The 20,829-nt window shown below is 41.2% G+C and overlaps 1 long non-coding RNA gene across 2 annotated transcripts in view; it reads left to right on the top strand.

The window, feature by feature from the left end:
- LOC132530807 (uncharacterized) overlaps positions 1 to 20,829 on the top strand; it is a 98,441-nt gene that overhangs the window by 31,885 nt on the left and 45,727 nt on the right. Inside the window, exon 2 of one of the 2 annotated variants that reach the window (XR_009543896.1) lies at positions 7,613 to 8,230. This is a non-coding gene — a long non-coding RNA (uncharacterized LOC132530807). The remainder of the gene's footprint in view (positions 1 to 7,612; positions 8,231 to 20,829) is intronic. The other variant, XR_009543897.1, reaches the window with a different exon arrangement.

The following is a 20,829-nucleotide window of genomic DNA, read 5'->3' as shown; positions in this document are numbered from 1 at the left end:
GGTTTCTATGGGAAGGAACAGGCGAGACAGGGTATACAAGCTTAGGATTGGCTAGTTTGAATAATTTCAGCAGTTCTGCATCCTAGGGGGATGTCCCTAGTTGTGTGATACCTGGCCCTGGGGTGATTAGGGCAGGTATACAGTGGGCCTGGAGTGTGAGAGCCTAATTGAGGAACCTAATAAAGGTTGCAGGTGTGGACTCCCGGTTGGCTTGTTTGTATTTGAAAAGCCTCCACTCTACAACCCCAGAAGGAGGACTCCCCCCTCCCTAGGAGGGGACTAGTGACAAGGGAGACTCAAGCCTATTATTGTGCTGAGTAGAACGAGGTGTTTCAGCATATACATACAGGGCAGATGTTGAAGCATCAAGTCTGCAGAGGCTAGAAAGATGGTTAACACACGGCGTCAGCAGTAATCTTCTAGCAGACCCTGGCTAAGTCAAGGAGGAAGGTCCACAAATCTACCGCTGCAGATGTCAGCACGGAGATCAGCAGAATGCCCACAGGTAGACCAGGTCAGCTACGTCTGTTCCGTGTGCCAGACCAGCCATTCCACAGTGGGACCTGCAAGCGCTTGGAGGTCACCGTGAGGAAGTGGCGGTCCCTTCACTCTGCCTGCATGAGGTCATTCATTCACCCACTCATTCAATGGCTACTGTGAACCCAGAGGTCAACTTGGACAGGAGAGTGGTGTGTGTACATAAGAGAAAAGGCAGGATTAAGATAGACTGAATGTTTTACCCAAAAGATGATACCTAATAAAGGATTGCTTCGTTTATTAGATTGGATGATATATTAAATGAGGTTAGACCATTCCGCACATGGAGGAACAGTACATGGAGGCTTGAAGGGGGGTGACCCTTTCAATTAGAAAACGACGTGCTCTGTGTTTTTGCCAGATAGAGAGGTGGTCATGAGTGAATCTGCAGTCCCATTACAGTGACTGCATCTCTTTCTCCCAGCCCCTTGGAATACGAAAGTGGTTTGGGAATTGTGTTGGTAGAGAGTTGAACAAGAGGAAACTGAAATGCAGAACTAGAAAAAGAAGTCTTTCCTCTTTCCTAAACTCATAAAGGATCATTTTAGACTTAGGCAGACGATGTTCATCCCTAGCTCCCACTGTGCTGTGGGGCTCGTGGTACGAGCTAAAACTCATAAGGTTCTGTGAGCTTGACCAATACTTGGCCTTCGGTTTTCAAGTAACTACAGGAACCCCCAAGGCCCTAAACACTGAAAAGAGACTCGGGACACTCGTTACATTATTGACTAAACAGCAGCCTCAGTTCAGTCTTCCCAAGTTATTAGCCACTTTATTATTTAGGTTGTCAAAAGTCGAACCAGTTTCGCACAGTCAGATACTGAAATTAAAACACTTCGCCTCCTTTCTTAATTACCTTCAATGAATATTGAGTGCCTTTAATGGGCTAGGCGTCGTGTTAGATACTGAAGATGCAAAGGTAAAGAAGACATGGACCTGCCCTCGAGGAGTTTATAGTATAATGAAGAATATAGAAAAGACAATTATCAAAATGGTGACAGAGGTAACTACTCGGTTTTACAGGTGCAGTTTTGGAAACTGGGGAATGACTTTCTGGAGGAGAGGCTAATTTAATCTGAGTCATAAAGGGCTAGTAGGACTTAGCTAGGTAAAGAGTGAAAAGAAAAATGTGGAAAGACCTAAGGAGAAAGCATTTAGTTCATCTGGACTGGTGAAAGGAGTACTTCTAAAACTTGTACCATGACACTGGCACTAGTAAGCCGGCTTCCATAGGCTGTAGTGTTGCCAAAGATATCCCCCAAATCTTGTGTGTGACTCACTCAAGCATCTGTAATTTGGGGACAAAGGGACCTAGGCTGATACTTTAGCCCTGAGACATTAAAGAATTTATTCAATATCTCTGAGCCTCTGTTTCTTCAACTGTAAAATGAGGATAATAACTTCTTTGAAGAATTATTATGAAGATTAATTGAGATAAGTATGTGCGTATCATGCATATTTCCCTTTTTTCTTTACTTCAAACAATTGATGGAGTTTCTCAGATTTTATGACATTTTTCCTAAGAGATATTGCTAGGTTTTATCCCGCTTTTAAAGCTTAGCGCAATTAATGGGAAGGGCTTTTTTTTTTTTTTTTTTCTCTATGATTGCTAAAGTAAACTTTAAGAGTAGGGACCAAGGGAATGATAAACTTCCTTCACAAATGATTCTTATCTAAGACAAGAATGTATTACCTCAGAGGGTTAAGTCATCAAAGGAGAGAAGAGCTACTCTGGAAGAAGATCAGAAATGACATAATGAGCAGAACTCATATTTGACACATTCTTGGCATTTCATGACCAAGGAAGACAGTGACAATTAATTATGACAGTCTCTCCAAGCTGATATGAGGCTTCAGAGTCCTTCTTAACACTGTGTTCTTCAGGGAGAAGCTAAAGAAGGAAAGACTTCCTTGGGGAAAGAAAGATTTCCACCCAGAGGTGTCTTCTTGAGAGGGTCCCTTCCCCCTCACAGAGTTGGAGTTAGCTTCCATGCACCAGCAGCCAAGGGGCCTTCTTCTGGGTTGGGTTGCTGTGTTGTAGCCTTGATCAGATCAATGGTTGGAGCAGCTTAAGAAGGGCTTGTATTATGTCATGGGAACTTTTTGTCATAGTTGTTGTTTTTGACTTTTATATACCAAAGCCTATTTTTTCCGCTGCCTACTAAATCAAAACCTGACTTACAAATAAAGGCTTGAACAAATGTAAGAAAATTATAAAGAGTTACAAGGTTGGTCTCACGTTTCAAATCATAATTTGCTAGAAGAAAATTTCCTAAGGCAAGATTCCTTTTTTCTTTCCTATGGATCTATTCATTAAGGTAACAATCTTCTAATTGTCTTTTTTATTCTTCCATGAGTGATTAGAACAGATGGCAAAGTTGTCATAGCCTGACACCAATTTATAACCTGTAGTTTCACATGGATGTGAGTCAAAATAGTTCAATGATGATTCCTCTACTATTCCTCGCAGGGCAACTACCAAGAAATTTTATAAAATCAGAAAGCGATAGAACCTCTTGCTAGTTATTTAGAGTCTTCATTTTTTGTCTTTGAGGTTACCCGAAGGAAGCTTGTAGTTATCATTCCCAAGTTTATACATTGAGAAGTGTTCCCGCAAACAAAATCAGGAACTTGGGCTACTCAGAGGAAGTGCTGATCTTTTTTCCTATTTTTTTGTGGAATTCATCGTAATTTAGTATTTTTATGTAACAAGTGTAACATTCCTATATTATGATATTCTAATGATATGCAGGGTACATTACCGTGCTCTCAGTGTCATCGTTTGCCTGATCCCCCATTTGCCAGGTCTGGGAAGTGGCAGGATGCTTTGTAACAGGTGCCCAGTACAGCACACGTGCTTTGCACAATGAATAATTCAGCCCTGATAACGTATCTGTTTAGTGTCACAATTAAACTAGGAAACTTGCCACATAAAAGATAGTATCCAGCCTAATAATTCGGATTAAATAAGATGTGTAATTTACCTGGCAAATCTGAAAAGGTTTTATTTTTGAGAAATGCTGGAACACGTACAAAATCAACCTGATTATTACATTTTTCAGACATACCAGTTGCAAAGATGTTGATGTCCAATAGAGGAATATATCTGTGTGTATATAGTTAGGACTCATACCACCTATTGCACATTAATTATATTTTAATTAGGTTTATAACTTTGTGTCAGAGTAGAAATATTGATATTATTTGATTTTGCTGATTTTTTTTCTGAAAATTATCCTCCCTGTTGTTATACTACATTTTTTGTTTTTTTTTTGGTCCATAATTGTGGGAATATTAGCATAGGTTGATTTCTTTCATTCCCTCCCTCCCTCCTTCCTTCCCTCCTTCCTTCCCTCCTTCCTCCCTTCCTTCCTCCCTCCCTTCCTTCCTTCCTTCCTTCCTTCTTCCCTCCCTCCCTCCCCCTTCCTCCTTTTTCTCTCTCCCTCTCTCCCTCTTGCTCTCTCTTTTCCTTTCTACCAAACAGAGACTTATTTAGCTTACTGTTTCTCTCGGTGGGGCTATAAAGATGAATAGGTTGACATGGATACAGACTGCTATAATGTAAGCCATAAAGTGACGACTGCTTTGAAAGGGTTAATGTAATGTGCTTCTGTGATTCTCAGTGTGGCAGGGTTGTTTCAAAATAAGCTCCAAGCCAATGTTATTTAGATTATTGTCCTAGTGCCAGATTTCATGCCCTGAGAGTTAGATGACACTCTCTCCAACTTAATCATGTTCCAGAAGCAAGGCTGATGAGCTGGTGGCTTGGGTCCCAGTGTGTGCAGAGCAGCTCTGGGTGGGTGTCCTCCCACAGAGGGGACAGCGGGCTGCTGGTGGTGAGAGCGGGCAGCTTGGGAAGCTCAGCGACAACCATAATGCTATGAAGCAGGTCACGCACTAAAGGGGGCAGGATGCCAGACATCGCTTAATCTCTCAGACTCCGATTTTCTTCATCTCTCAGCAAGATATTCTTTTCTTTCATACCATTTATCACTATACAGTTAACTGTGTGATATTTAATAGTGTTGGTCTCTTTCACTAAGCCATAGGCTCCACGTATATAGGGGTTGTGTGTGTTTTTGTTCATCTTGTGTATCCCAGTCCCTAGCACAGAGTTTTACATACAGTAGGCAATCAGTAAATATTTACTGAGAGCACAAGTAAATGAATAATGGAAAATTATTCACCTGAAAGTGTTTTCATGAGAATTAACAAGTAATAACTATTGATATTCTTGAATGAATGCATGCATAATATAAGATGCCTAGATGCTCCCTGGCTTGGAGTGGGTACTTAATAAGTGGTAAGAATTTCAGGTTAACTCGTGCATGAATTGTTTAAGGGTAAATAAATGAAGACTTTAAAAACTTTTCATTACTTTTTGTCTGATGTCAGTCAGTGACATATCCATATCACATCATAGAAACCAAAATTTTCACATGTGTTATCATTAGGTCAGTATTTATTTTGAGAAACCAGGGAGAGTTTTTAGGGGTATTTGGTCTTTGGCAGGTGTAGAAATTTTCTGGATTAGAAATAGAAATCCTTCTTTTATGAAGACATAGATTGACATCAAATATTCCGTTAATGAATCATTTTACATTTCTAGTTGAACAACTTGCAGCAATGAAATCCCAGATTCCTGCTGTATGGCTTAGCAAACAACTGGAAAATATATGTTTAATGCAGCTTTGGGGCATCAACTTCTATTTACCAAATCCCATGCACTTAGACTGAAAAATCAATTCATAGACAGAACCGTCACATAGAACATTGAAGCATTCTCTCACTGTTCTAGCAATCTTTTGGTAATGATGATTGCACAGAAGATTCCACAGAGGGCTGTCAGCTGACGTCTTTCAGCTGTCAGGACTCTCAGCAGCTGGGGAATAAGCCCTTCCATCCAACAGCAGAGTCTGGGTCGCTATTGGAGGGTAGGACGGCAAGATGAAGGGTTGTTGACTGGTGTGCCTGGTGGGTGGGTGGTGACTGGTGGCTGATGGTCGGTGAGGGTGCACTCAGCCACTAAGTCTTTGCTTAGTGCCACCTAAGAGAGACTAGAGTAGGTATGACTTGGAAAGACATAGATCCATGCACCCAGGCTCAAAGGAGCCATGTTTATCTTCACTCTCCTTCTTATGACTGTTCTTATCATGTCTTTTTCAATGACTGGGCCAGGATGGGTACTGGCCTGAGTCCACACACCACTTGACCTGTCCTTTACTCTTTAATCCTCTCTCACAGTTGGTTTCCTTTGCGGTGGCTTTTTTTCCCCCTCTTAAGTACAAAGGATTCCCATGCAGTATTTTCTCTGATACTTCTTTTTTGTGCTCTCCCTTTCTGGGTGAAAGTATTATTTATTCAGGGACTGAATAGTAAGATAACTTCTTTCTAAATTTTTTGAGAGTAAAACTCTAGATCAAATGAAAGATGACATTTAAAAACTTCATTTTATTGGTGGTTTTTCTTCGTCACTGTCCTCAGTACAGGCCTATCTGCTTGCGGGGTAGCTCAGCACTGGGCCTACTTTAATGGCCTCCGAGGAGGAATGTGTAGCATTTAACTACTATATTTGAGTTCTTAGAGGGTTGAGACTGTGTCTTATTCATTTTTGAGTGCCTCACAATGCCTATTAACAATATTTATTGACTGAATGTATATATGCTACACCATTGATTCTAATAATTTGCTTCTGAGTTTAAAAGTAAAACTGTCCATCTTTCAAAACTTAAATAAAAGGGCCTCCCAGTGAATGTTTTTGAATCAGTCACTCTTTTATTGTTTTGCAGTGCTAATATCCAGGGAACGAGGCCATGGTCTTAATGATACAACTGTGATTCATCCTTCACCACAGATTAATTTCTTTTAGGAGATGATAGTTGGGTGTTTGTTGTCAGGGAGAGTGGCGTAATTGGGAGGTCAGAGGAGAATATATTCAATGAGATAAATAAACTTCAAGTTGTACAGGCTCTTAAAACATGCTTTCTGAAAAAGACCATGCTGGCATTTTTCCTCTATTTGTTTTAAGCTTCTATATTCTAATTTACTGAAAATGTTGCTAGCCAAAACCTGGTTCTACCCACTGGAAAAACATTGCCTTTATAATGAAAAACAATTTTTTGCCAACTGTGCCTTTTAGATTTTATGCATGCTGTTTATCTTGATGCCCAGCATTAAAATTGGCTTTTAACTTTTATTTGAATTTGTACTCTTGTACATATACCATTTTTCTTTTTTATAAAAATCACAATTTTGTTTTCTGAGAAAGCCACTAATGGACAAGAAATTGCTTCGTAAGTATTTTGATATGAATCTAGGTTTTGTAAATAGCTTGTCTGAGTGAAAATGTACAGTACTAGTCAGGCTTCCTCCTATGTTTATTTTATTTTATTTATTTATTTTAATACTTTTTTGGCCACACCGCATGGAATATGGGATCTTAGTTCCCCGACCAGGGATTGAACCCACACCCCTTGCATTGGAAGCACAGAGTCTTAACCACTGGACCACCAGGGAAGTCCCTCTCCTATGTTTATTTTTTTGGCGGTACGCGGGCCTCTCACTGTTGTGGCCTCTCTCGTTGTGGAGCACAGGCTCCGGACGTGCAGGCTCAGCGGCCATGGCTCACGGGCCCAGCCGCTCCGCGGCATGTGGGATCTTCCCGGACCGGGGCACAAACCCGCGTCCCCTGCATCGGCAGGCGGACTCTCAACCACTGCGCCACCAGGGAAGCCCTCTCCTATGTTTAAATAATCATTTGTATCCTGTATTATCTGTGTGCCTGCAGCCTAATGTTGAGCAGTGGTTCACTAAAAAGAAACCAAAACACTATAACAAAGTTTTCATTGACTCTCAGTAAAATTTAGCAACTATAGAAAATATTGAATTTTTTTCCCATAAGGCTAAATTTAGTCAGTGTAAAGAAGTATCCATTATTCTGTGATTTTGATTAAATGTCGTTTGTTTCACAAAATATAGTGATAGGAGAATGGCAACTATTTTAAAAATATGTTCTTATTTAACAAAACAAAAAGTTGGAAACCCTACAGAAGATTCTTTTCTGTTTGTGTTCTAGGCCATGAGAACCCATGGAAATTCCTGTAATAAGAGTGGCAGAGACTATTCCTGATCCTAAAATTAGCAGTTGCAAAATAAAAACTGATGATTCTCTGAAAGAGATGTTTGACCAACCGTATTAGTCTTGGGCAAGCTGAAATAGCTGGTGGCCGCTCCATTCTTCCTGTATGCTGGAAATCCTCCCCAAAGACTGAGGATTAAACCCTCGTGGACATAAGCCCTGGCCCCGGCTGATGGGAAGCCCAGTCCCAGCTGGGAGCATGCTCAGGATTCACTGATGCTGAGGAAGCAGAAAAGTGGACCATATGTGCAACACAGGATCCTCTACTGGGGAAAGATGAGAACTTCCTTGAAGAGGAAAGTAAGTTAGTTATTGGCGGTCAAGTGATATTGGAAAAGGCAAGCCACAACTTTGTGAGCTGGGTCTTCTTTCACTCTGGCCCAGGACCTGGGCTGGATGAATTCCCTACATATGACACTTCTGGCAGCCCACCGGCCTCAACAGTAAACAGAGTAGTGGCAGGCCATGACCGGCATTATCCACGGAGGGCAATCTCCTGCATCCAATTCATTTTTTGCTGCAGTTTAAGTCCTCCTGGGAGCTGATGGGTGATCGGTGAGTAGAAGTGTAGAAACATTTCTTGTAGAAACAAGAAATTGTTCAAACTTTTAATGTTTGATTTCTGATAAGGACTTTGTTCCACTGTTCCCCTGTTAATTTTCTTGCTCTGTCTTGATTTGTGGCTAACTCCTCGCACAAAGCCGGCTCCCACAGAGGGGACAGGCTTCTTTCCAGCACACAGCAATACTGCCACCCTCAGCAGGCATTCACACAAACACACCGTCCCATAATGACAATGTAGTGAGGAGGGGTCGGAGGGCAGTTCAGCCCCCTGTGAAAAAGCCTAGCAGTTCATGCCTGGTTGGTGCTATGCTGAGGTGGGGATGGCAGGGGACACAGAGGACGTTTAGTGCTTTTTGTGGTTCCTCCATTCTCTTCTCAGATGTTCCCTCTGTGGACCTACTGATGAAGTATCAGCTGTTCCAGTGGCCTGTAGTTGTCTAGAAGACCTTATTATTATTATTTTTTTTTGCGGTACGTGGGCCTCTCACTGTTGTGGCCTCTCCCGTTGCGGAGCACAGGCTCCGGACGCGCAGGCTCAGCGGCCATGGCTCACAGGCCCAGCCGCTCCACGGCATGTGGGATCTTCCCTGACCGGGGCACGAAGCCGTGTCCCCGGCATCGGCAGGCGGACTCTCAACCACTGTGCCACCAGGGAAGCCCTAGAAGACCTTTTATATCACAAATCCCACTTCCCTTTGGCTCCACTTCTGGTGTTCTCTAAGCCAAATACCCATTTACGATACAGACTAATGCATTGATATAACCATAGGTCCCTCTCCGTCTTAAGAAGCTTTCTCAGTTGGCCAGCCATTTGCCTGTGCTTATTCTTGGTAAAATGGGATCCATCTGATTAGGTCGAGAGAGCCAAAGCCTGGCCATGAAGGCCTGGCACGACTCCCTGTTGCATATTGTAGGAAACATGCCCTCCCATCCACCTTCCCCCACAGCAGTCAACAGAGGAGTGGTCACTGACACTCCATTGCCACAAGGAGCTTCCATGACAGCACCCTCAGCTGCTGCTTTCTGCAGCAGGGCCAGTGACTTATCTGATTGGTGAGTCCAGGGGAAGAAATGGAAATTGCTCCCTTCAGACCTCCTGAGTGCCCTCAAAACTACTGGCCTGCATAGAGGTTATATTTGGGCTTGTCCTGGGGATGTGGAAAGATTACTGGGCCAGTTTGGCATAGAAAGGGTGGCCTGCGGTTTCCAGTTCAACCTGTGATGGGATAGGTAAGAATGTTTCTGAAGGTAATATCAGGATAGCCGTGAAGACCACTGATTTAAAGCCATGGTCTGCAATCAGCTTTACTAGAAGTAAAACTGACATTTTAATTTCCATCTGTCTGTCTCTTGGTTCTTTTTTCTCAGTTGGTTCCAAATTTGACAAAAGGCTGTTATTTAATTGGGCCCTTAAGTCCTAGCATATACTCCCAAGAAACTTAGTGACAGATGCAGAAACCACTGCTATTCACATGGTTCCATTTCCACATCATCCACATCCTGGAATTCTTATTTAAAACCTTCTGAACATATATCTTTGCCTCTAACCATCCTGCGGGGGTCCTGGGTCTGCTTTCTACAACTGAGCTACTATATGACCTAGATCAGTGTAAGTTAATATGGACACCTTTAACCTGAAGGCCTAGAGCTGTGTAGAGGTGGCCTGGTTCAGGGGCTCATCTGGTCCTGGCAAATATACTCACAAAATGGCCTGGATCTGTGACCACAGCTGACCCAGCAGCTCCCTCCCTCTGTGAAATCTTCAAAATTTATAGCCTGAAAAGTTTCTTTTGAAAACTCCACAGATAATCTTATGAGGATTCCTTTGTGTAGGAGCTTTTCTCTTGGTGATTTCAAAATTCTCTCTTGTTCTTTGACTTTTGACAATTTGGTTATGATGTGTCTTGGTATAAACTACCATCCATATTCTTAGTAGCCCCCAGGAGTCTAGAGTATGTTGGGTCTCGAAAGTGCTCTGAGACAGAAGAGAAAGAAGCCAGTCTTTTCTGCAACCCTTGGAAAAGTTGGAATGTTACCTGAATTCCCTCCCCATGGAGAAGCTGGGAGCTGTTTTTGTTTCTCTGGGTTTTTTTCCCTGCCCATTTGCACTGCACTGAGCTGAGGAGAGGAGCTATGGTGAATTCTCAAATGCTAGTTGAAATATTGCAGTCTTTGCTGATGACTTTTCTGTTCTTACCCTCAGGTAGAAGTAGAATTTATCTTCTGTGGCCCAAAACACCTTGAATTTATCTCCAGTGTATAGCACTGGCTGATGAATCGATTGACTGATTTTTATATCCCCTTTTGACTTTGAAAGCAGTGACTTATTTATCTTTGGATTCCAGTGCTTAGAACAGTCCTTGCCATGGAGTCAAGACTCAGGGCATGTTTGTTGGAAGTACTCAGGACTACTCAGGACACAGTTTCTCCATTCTGCTGCTACTTTGGGGTAGAGAAAAGTCTGAAACAACCGAAACCTAGGGCACTTTGCCTTTCTCTTGGAGAGTTCTGGGAGAGGAGAAATTGTGAAGCCATTTACTTTCAGCTGGCAACTTTTCTCTGATTAACTAAAATCTCTCATGCTGGAGTGGAACATATATTCCAACCTCAATATATTCCTCCTGGAGCTTCTTCCTCTTTTTTTGCTTATTCTTTTCTGAGCTCTATAAAATAGCATTGTTAAGGGGAGAAAAAAAAAAGTGAGCATGATCCTGTAACTCTCTTGTCAGAGAAATGGCTGTGTGTAACCCTGGGGCCAATCGTCTGAGGCCTGTGCAGGGCAAGGGGATTATCCAGAAGCTCCACTAAGGTAGAGAAAGTGGAGAGCACTTTTTCCCAGAGTAAATACTCCAAATGAGTGCAGAGGTGAAATGTCTCAGCGATGCTAACACTTCGGCATAGCTGCTGTGTCATCTTCTTTTCTTTCGGAGAACAATGCCTGTATAGTTCAAGCCAGTGGGACTTCACATTGTAGAGCTGAAGATCAGCTTGCTCTAGCCCCGGGTCAAGGTGAAATCAGAGTCCTGTGTCTGTCAGCCTGCCTTCAACGTTCCCCAAAGTCTCGCATAGTCTGTTTAGGGAGGGTTAATCTTTAAACAACAACAACAACAATAGAACAAAACCCCAAATAGAGCAAAACAAAGCAAAAAACCTCCTTGAATTCTGAATGTACTGCAAAAAGAGAAGATTCTATTTTTTCTATTCTATGTATTCTTAAAGAAAAATTTTATGCAAAACAGGAAACATCACTATAGATAATAACTAAAGCAGAATTCACAAACTCAGATGCCTTCAGATGACAGATATGTGACTTAACAAAAGGTGAAGCCCCAAGGAATAATACTAGCAAGGGGTGAGCTCTGAGGGAACCGGTGAGTGTGTGTCCTACTTAAAGACGTTCGGTTCAAACTTTTGAAAACCACCTTGTGGGCTATAACCCACAGTCTGGGAGTTTGGGATTTGCAAACTAAGATGATGCCCTTAAATCAGGCATGTGATCATAAATATTACCTGAGGTCTGGTTAAATGCAAGAGTCCCAAGGCTATCCCCAGGACTTCTAAACCAGAATCTTGAAGAAAACGTCCTGGGAATCTATCTGTCTATCTATCTATCTATCCATCTACCTTCCTACCTACTATTTATTTATCTACTACCCAGATGGTACTTGGTTGGGAAATCTTGGGACACTCTGAAGTTCAATGTATAGTCTGGTGCTCTATAACCAAATGCAGAGCTATTAGACTGGGGGAGAGGAGTGCTGAATGATGGGCTCACTTGGGATGAGTGTTAAGAGAGGACAGTGAGGTCAGGGAGGACATCCTGAGTGGAGAGATGTTCATGCCATGAATGGCTGGAAGGCAGTCAAGGAGAGTGGTTAGGGCTATGGTGAGATCCTGCATGTGAGCCGGTGGGTTTACTAAGATTTCCACAGTCACAGCAACTGATTTGAGATGTTTGGAAACCTGATAAGTGGAAGTGTCTTTAAAATGTATTTTGTCCCTATAGGAAACATGTGCTTGGGAGCTTTGCTGATAGACCAATTGCTTTTTGAATGCCTCAGTTGTCATAAGGTCTATCTGCCATTTTTCTGGATCAAAAGATTCCAGAAGTTGTCTAATTCTTATTTTTCATTTATAAAGGTCACTGGCAATAGATCACTTGATCTGCCAACTTTTGAAGGCAAAATAAAATTCCATCTTGAAAAATCGATGACCTTCTCTTGCCTTACTGAAATGTCATGTAGGTGTTAAGACCACAATTAAAAATGCCCCTACTACAACTTGGCATATCAAAGGTAGAACAATTGTTAAGCTATAGTCACATGTCACTTTGCTGCAGAAAAATAAAGTAAGCCCATGATAAATGGAAGAATCAAACAAATGTAGCATGGTAAATAAAAATATTAAAAATTCTTGTTTTATAGGTTTCATACAGTACATAAATACAGATATTGGCTGATCAGGCTTGAAAAGTTCAACGTTTTGTTTTGACAAGAACTTAAATATTAGATAGTGGAAATAGAGTTAGAGAGATTCAAGCTCTGGTTTATTGTTATTAATGAGTAATTGATAATGTTTGTAACAATATGGTGATTAATAATGTTACTCCCCTTTTTGTTAATTATAAGAGCTACGGCTATTGAACACTAACTATAAGTCAGCTATTGTTGTAGTCACTTTAATATTTCTCTCTCTCTTTTTTTTTTATAGAAACTGTCAGGGTAGGTATTATTACTTCCATTTTATAGAGGAGAACTGCGACTCAGAAGGGTAGAGCTAGGGTTTATAACAATCCACCTGACCCCAAAGCTCATGTTTTTACCAACCGACTGCCGAAGTCAGCAAGTAATTTATTAATTGCCCACTATGAGCAAGGCGCTGTGCAAGTGTCAAAGTATAAAATAAGATTCTGGGAATATGAATATGAGTGATGACAAATAACAACCCAAAGTGCCATACAAAAGCTATGCAAGCCATACAGACAATAAATGATGGGAAAAGTCAGTGGAGGGAGTTATCACTGAGGAGTAAAGACAGACTTCACTGACTCATTCTGGAGAGAAGGGCAGAATTTGGACAAGTGTAAAGACCAAAGGGGTGAGTGGGGCTGTGATGTGGCTTTTGAGGATTAACCTGACTGCGATGGGAGAATAGATTTTCCCTTCTGGAGCAGGTTATGCTCCAGAGTGGGGAGATGCTCGAGGGAGTTTGTTCCTACAGCCTCCTTCCCATGTCCATGTCATGGGCTGATGATGATCTGGAAAAGTGAAAATGGACAAAAAGAGATGTGGAGGGCTTCCCTGGTGGCGCAGTGGTTGGGAGTCCGCCTGCCGATGCAGGGGACACGGGTTCGTGCCCCGGTCCGGGAGGATTCCGCGTGCCGCGGAGCGGCTGGCCCCGTGGGCCATGGCCGCTGGGCCTGCGCGTCCAGAGCCTGTACTCTGCAATGGGAGAGGCCACAGCGGTGAGAGACCCGCGTACCAAAAAAAAAAAAAAAAGAGATGTGGAAATATAAAATTATAAGCCTTGTATACTTTACCCCAGCCGTGTCTAGAAAATATATTAGAGCAGAAAAGAAGATCCTTAGTTAATGGCTGTAAATGAAGAACCTCAGACAAATGAGACTGTGGGCTTGTTGGGAGAACAAGCACACAGCTAGCCATAATATATTGTCAGATAACAATATTAGTGATTTTTGCACACTTGTCACTAAAAAGTTTAAATGTGGTCAATATTTATTTGTATCCCATCACTATAAAGTTATATTTCTCGCTAAACTTCTTTTATAATCAGACGAAAGAGCTTTCTTGTAACAAAGATTTTTAAATAGTTCTCCAAACTGTTGACATATAACCTTTAGACTGGAATGTTTGTTATAAGAAACGACATTTACTAGAACATTGTTATATAAAATTGTGTTCACTTGGGTTTTATTCATCACCTTTGCTATTTATTAATTTACTGTGGCATTGCTGGCTTTGATAAACTCTACCTGGATAAAAGCTCTGTGATAATTCTCTTAAAAATAGGCAGAGAGCTGAAGGCATTTATTCCCCTTGAAAATGAATTCACAAGTAAAATCCAGTGTCTTTCAGACTGACTTTCAATCACAACTCAGAATTTGTTGTCAGGGTAGATTCCAAAGACCTAGGAAGGGTGCATGACTAGGGTGTGTGGTCAACTGACTCCTGAGCAGAATATGCTCTGGGAGAGTTTTCTGTGTGTGTTAGCACGTTCCCAAGATCTTTATCCACATACCTGAGGCAGAATGAACTGAGTCGGGACTTTTGGGTTCTGGTCCTGACTGCTCAACTCATCAATGTGGGTAAATCTTTGGATAAACCTTTGGATAAATATTGTAATATCTTGAAGAGATTTCTGAGTCCCAATGAAGTTCTAAAATGGCATAATTCATTGATTCTTTCCTTTTCTTCGGACTGATAGAATATATTTGCAGCATGGTTGTTTGGGGTTTGAGAGCAGCCCACTGCCATGAAACAGTGCAACTAACTGGCGCTTACAGAGAATGAGACGATGATTCTGTCACCATGCTCTAACAGATTGCTTTCAAATATATCTGACGGTTCAAAGAAAGGCATTAATTGGTTCTCAAAGTCATAACGTAATCTCTGATTCCTCAGGCAACAGTACTGTGCGTTGCTGTATTTTAAAACGAGGCGGGCAAAAAGATGCCTTTGGAAAATGTAGCACTGTCATTTTTATCAAATTAAAAAAAAAATTTTTTTGTAGTATTAGATTTACCAACTGAACGTTTCATGCTCAACTCCAAACACATTTAGGCTTGGTTTCAATAGTTTCAGGGCCCACATGTGTCTCAGAGATAACTTAATACCATATTTCATTTAATGTTCGCTCACACGGTCTGATTTTGCTACACTTCCAAGTTAGCGTTCTAAATTGATTCAGAAGAATTAATCTTCAAACACTCTTGCCTCTTTCTGCCAGCTGGTCCCTTTGTAGGTTCTTTGGAAGATATTGGGTTGGTAAAAAATAAAGGTCTTACTTTGTTAAGTGGTTATCCTATCATCAGAAGATCAAAACAGACTAGTCAATTTTCAGATCCATCAATTGAATCTACTTTGGTATAAATGTGCAATATGATAGCTATCTGAGAGTTATAAAACTAAGGAATAATTTATTTGGTTAAAGTTTCTTGTAAAAATGATTGTTTCTTATAGTATTTAAGACAGGCTATGTAATCAGGATGGTGTGTTTAGATACATTTGTAAGATAAAGTTTTGCTCTGCTGGAGAAAGAATCCTTCTAAATCATCATGAGTAGAAGATGCTTAGCATTAAGCGTTCAGCATGGGTATTCTTCTCTTTTCTCTTTCTTTAGTCAGAACTACCGTGCTATGTCATGTGGAAAAAATGTTCAAGATCTTAATGGTAGTCTAAGTGGCTCCTTTGAAGTGATTGAATATCTTTCTTTTAGTGGAAAAAAGTTAACATGAAGAATAATTCATTAATTTGCCACCAGCAAGTTCTTCCTGTCATACTATTGCATATAATGGGAAATATGAACACTTGTACTCGGATGCCAGATTTTCCTCAGAGAAAGGATTGCGAAGTGATATAATAAGGGCAGGCTTAAGGAAATGTGCCTGTCCCTGATTCTATAAAAATTTCATAGAAGTCCTATGAATTTGAACTAAACATTTACTTTGTAAATTAATAAAATATGAGGAATAAATGGGGGAAGATGAGCAATGGGGGTAAATATTGCCTGTATTAATTAGGTCCAGTCAGGAAAACAGAAACCACTTTAGGTACTTTAAGTAGAAAGGAATTAATTCAGGGAGTTGGCTACAATTCCAAGTTAGAAGGATGGAGAAGCAAATCAGAAAAGAGCATGTTACCCAGAGATCAGCTGCCGCCCCTGTTACTGCTACTGCAGCTGCTGCTGTTGGAACCCCGATGCTGAACTGCTGCTGCTAATTCCAGAGATACTTACTACCGGGAGGTAAGAAGCGATGAGGCATCCTAGTTGAGCATCCGAAGATCCGCGGGTGAGGCGTGTGAGCAGAGTGGGTGGGGAGAGTGCTCTGATGATGGACTAGGGCATGACGGCTCTGTATTTCTTGTAGATGAGAAGCGCTCAAGGAGGTAGACTTAATGGTGACTGAGACATAATACATTTTTACCCAGAAGTGTTGAATCAAGGATGTTGGCCACCTCAAGAATTTGGGAAATAGATTTGGATATGGTAATCAGGATGTTCTGTTTCACCATCGTGGGATAGTTATATTTCCTTTAGTTACAAAATGCAAGCCCTCTCACGTACCCAAAGTCTAATCTTTTCTTGGAGTTTCTCTTTTCATATGATTCAAAGCGTGGCATGACTCACTGGTTTATGAATTAGTCCTTCTTATTCATCTGCTGCAACGGTTCAGGAGAGAAGAAACTCCAACGCATCCTTGGAGACCAACAAACACATCTTTGAAGTCCTCATAACTGACTGGGCAGCCCTGCTTGTTGGTCCCTTCTGCCTCTAGTACTGTTTTCTATGGAAATCTCTCCTTTCTGGACTATTCCTTTTTCTGTTTTATCCCATATATTGGTCCTTAAAAAATTGGGCAAACACCACATATCCCTGCTCCCACTCTGGTAGAACTGGACCTAATACATCGGCGTCAGAGATAAATGCTATGAAATTGAACCCTTTCTTTCGTATTTTTTGGAGGAGGCTGAAAGGCAGCTCTATGTAGAACAAAGGAATCAGCCATTTAAACTGGCCTGACTAATTAGTTAAGCCAAATAACTACTTGTTTAGTCATCTTTGACTAAATTGACCAGATATTTGACAGAACTGAATGATAAATTAAGTAAAAATGGCCACTGCAACACATAACTTTATTCTCCCCATTTGTTACTTGAAAAGTCTTTTTATCGTAACCAGTGAATTACTGGAAACTGGTTTGGAAACAATTTGCTTTGTCCGAGAAGATAACCAGCAGAGCTTAATATTTTTCCAAAGAGTCATCCAAGATCTAGGGACTGGCTTGAAATGCAGGTCATTGGTACCTACATTTTCTTTATACCCTTCGCTTATTTTTCACTTCTTATCAACTCTTCTAAGTGCAATCTTTTCCCAGTATTTCCCCCCCGTAACGTCTGTGTCTTCCTTCTGTTTTTGCCTGGCTCTACAGTTGTATTGGGTGCTTATCTGCAGGGCCTATCTATGAGCACCTAGATCTGTTCCTCATTACTTTGGTGGTGGGGGAAGAGGACTTTGGGTCTACCACTATAGGAAGTAGGAGCAATCCCATTCCCATGACACCCAATTAATAAGCTCTTTCTTTTGTGCAGTTAGTGGGGTTGGTTGTAGCCTTTAAGGTCCATCACAATTGAAGGAATTACAGAAAAATGCTGTGTGTGTTTAATTGTGTTCCGTAAGCATACTACCATACAGTCAAATGATCACACTCTGCCCGCCCCCACAAGTCTCTTAGGAATTGTCAGAGTGTCTATGTGATTTGAGGAAAACTTCCAGCTTCATTTGGACTAGTCCGCAGGATGGAGTTAGCTGTACTTGATGAGTCTTACAGTTATTCAATAAAGTTCATAACTTACCATGAGACTGCACAATCAGATGCATGGCAGTGATAGGCTGGGATTTATTGTTGACACAGTATGTGATATTACACAAAGAAGATAGGGAGGGGAGGTGCAGGGCTTCAGGTCGTGTATTTTTGCTGTAAGCAGCTTTGTTTTAGACATCTTTGCTGCAAACATTGTTGCCACATAACTAATTGGCTGTAAGTCAATTTTGCCGTGGAAGATAAAATAACCGTTGACAGTTTTTGGTTTGACAGTTTGATTTCAACTGGTTGAAATGAGTTAGCATTCCTTCAAGTTAGTGACATTATTAATGGCTTCACTGAAGCTGACAGATGACGATGACTTGCCCCAAGAGTTGGTTTCTTATTTTGAAACATACTACATTGGAGGAGAAAGAGGCCAAGGTCCTCAAAGTTGAACCCACATTTTCCATAGAACTTTGGATGCCTATCAATGGACATATGACAATATGCCAAGAACAAAAGACAATGTATAGGCTTTCACAGCACAACACAGAGCTCAGGTACAAATACACATCCTAGGATTTGGAAACTGATACCTCTCTTAATGAAGGAAGACATTTTAGCGAAAAAAGAAAAAGCATCATGTTGAACCAGGAGACAAGTCAACAAGCAAAAAAAAAAAAAAAGTATAATACATTGGGTTTTGGTGATAGGGACAAAATCTTTTCTTAAATAAATGAGAATCTATCATTATCTATCATCAATCTATTCTGTAACTATTTAATCTATAAAAGAATGTCTTTCGAATATATTTGCTTTTGGCCTAGAATAAGAGATACATTTTATATCACACACTGCTGTATGCATGTGGGCACAGCACACACACATGTATATACAACTGTGCTGTTTTCTAGTAACCAAGGGGAAAAAAAGAGGAAAAGCAACTGGTCAAGAGCTGCTGACCTGGTTTCATGGCTCTCTGGTTATGTGTGACCTGTAGCTTGAAAAACACTATTAGTACATATCCTAAATAAACAAGTAAGCATTAAAAAGTCTGTACACTAAAACCCTTTATAAAAATACTTTAAAGCAAAGCACAAGACTCAGAGAAGTGTTTAACTAGAGCAGAGTTCTTTTCTGTAGGGACCCAGAGATGGTAGTAAGTTCACCCTAATTCAACACTGCCTCCTCTATGAGGTTTCTGATTGAATTGTCCTCTCTTTATTGCTGTGAGTGATGTAGAAATTAACAGCCTAATTCCTGTATCTAGTCTCTATGTTATTTTTTTGACAAACAACAAGGAGATTATTTTAAAATAAGTATTTAAAGAGATTGAAGTTATTTCATATGTGTTTTTGCATCCACATGCATGTTTGTACTAGAAGATAACCGCACACTCAGTTCTGCATGCCCACCCCCTTCCATTGCTCTCTAGGAATTTAGATGACGGTCTTTTTTCTCAGTCACGGTCTTGGGAGTATTTAGACATTTGCTTGTGTTGGCAATGGGACATTTCCCCAAGTCAAAAAAGGGAATCTCTCTGCCTATTTGCTCAGCTTTGTTAAAATGACTAGCCAGATTTGTGGAAATAGCGTTATCTTATACCTTAGTGATCACCTACACAGAAATTAGCTACTAGTTTCCCCAAGTTAGGGGGTCTAAACACTCGTGCAGCTCATACTTTACTACATGCTTTTTGTAACTTAAATTCTGCCTTCATTTTTCAGGAGCGCTCTGTATTCAAAATCTCACACTGTTTCATAAACCTTTCAGCAAGAATCTGTAAGAGCAGTGACATGCTGTTTTGATTATGTCTCAGCTCATCCATTTAAGAAGGCTGAAAAGTTGTTTCAGCGGATTTCCTGCAGGTGTATCTGATTACCTGGTTCTCCATTGCTTCAGTAAGATAAATGGAAAACTTAGATCTTCATGAAATAAGGGCTGGAGGGAGAAATTGTGCAATGAATTGTCTTAAGAAGCAAAGAGTTCCCCCTCCCTAGAAATGTTTAATCATAGACTTGGTGATTGCTGTTGGAGAGGTATTTTGCAGTGGATGCTGATGTAGGGCTGAAAGGTTTATATGCTTGTAAGGTCTTGTCCAGTTGAGAAATTTTCAAAGTCTCGATTATGTGACAAGACAGACATAGGATCTATTGAATTTTCAATGACATTCACATGGGCTGGCATCCCTGTAAGGCTGGCCCCCAATGTTCTAAGTTATCACTGGTAAAGTTTGGGTCCATCCTGACAGCAACTTCAGAAAAGTTTGTGCCGAAGTTATTCTTCAGCTTAAAATCTTCAGTCACTGTTCTTTAGCCCAGGGGTCCCCAGCCCCTGGGCCACAGACCAGTAGCGGTCCATGGCCTGTTAGGAACCCGGCTGCACAGCAGGAGGTGAGTGGGGAGCGAGCAAGTGAAGCTTCATCTGTACTTAACAGCCGCTCCCCATCGCTCACGTTACCGCCTGACCTCCACCTCCTGTCAGATCAGTGGCGGCATTAAATTCTCATAGGAGCGCAACCCCTACTGTGAACTGCTCATGTGAGGGATCTAGTTTGCACTCTCCTTATGAGAATCTAATGCCTGATGATCTGAGGTGGAGCTGAGGCAGTGATGCTAGCGCTGGGGAGCGGCTGCAAATACAGATTATCATTAGCAGAGAGGTTTGACTGCACAGAGATCACAGTCAATTGCTTGCAGACGTATCAAAACCCTAACAGTGAGTGGCAGGTGAAAACAAGCTCAGGGCTCCCACTGATTCTGCATTATGATGAGTTGCATAATTATTTCATTATATATTACAATGTAATAATAATAGAAATAAAGTGCACAATAAATGTGATGTGCTTGAATCATCCCAAAACCATCCCCCTGGCCGTCGGTCCGTGGAAAAATTGTCTTCCATGAAACTGGTCCCTGGTGCTAAAAAGGTTGGGGAGTGCTGCTTTAGCCTATTCTTCCTTTTCATGGGATGTCAAACTCTGGATTTGAAGAAAAGTTATTAAAGTTTAAAGATTGGGGAATCCTGTTGGTCTCAGACACGAACA

The sequence above is a fragment of the Lagenorhynchus albirostris genome, chromosome 12 (genome assembly GCF_949774975.1).
Source record: "Lagenorhynchus albirostris chromosome 12, mLagAlb1.1, whole genome shotgun sequence".
NCBI lineage: Eukaryota > Metazoa > Chordata > Mammalia > Artiodactyla > Delphinidae > Lagenorhynchus > Lagenorhynchus albirostris.
The sequence above is the reverse complement of the archived record's forward strand: the minus strand, read 5'-3'. Positions and strand labels throughout refer to the sequence as shown.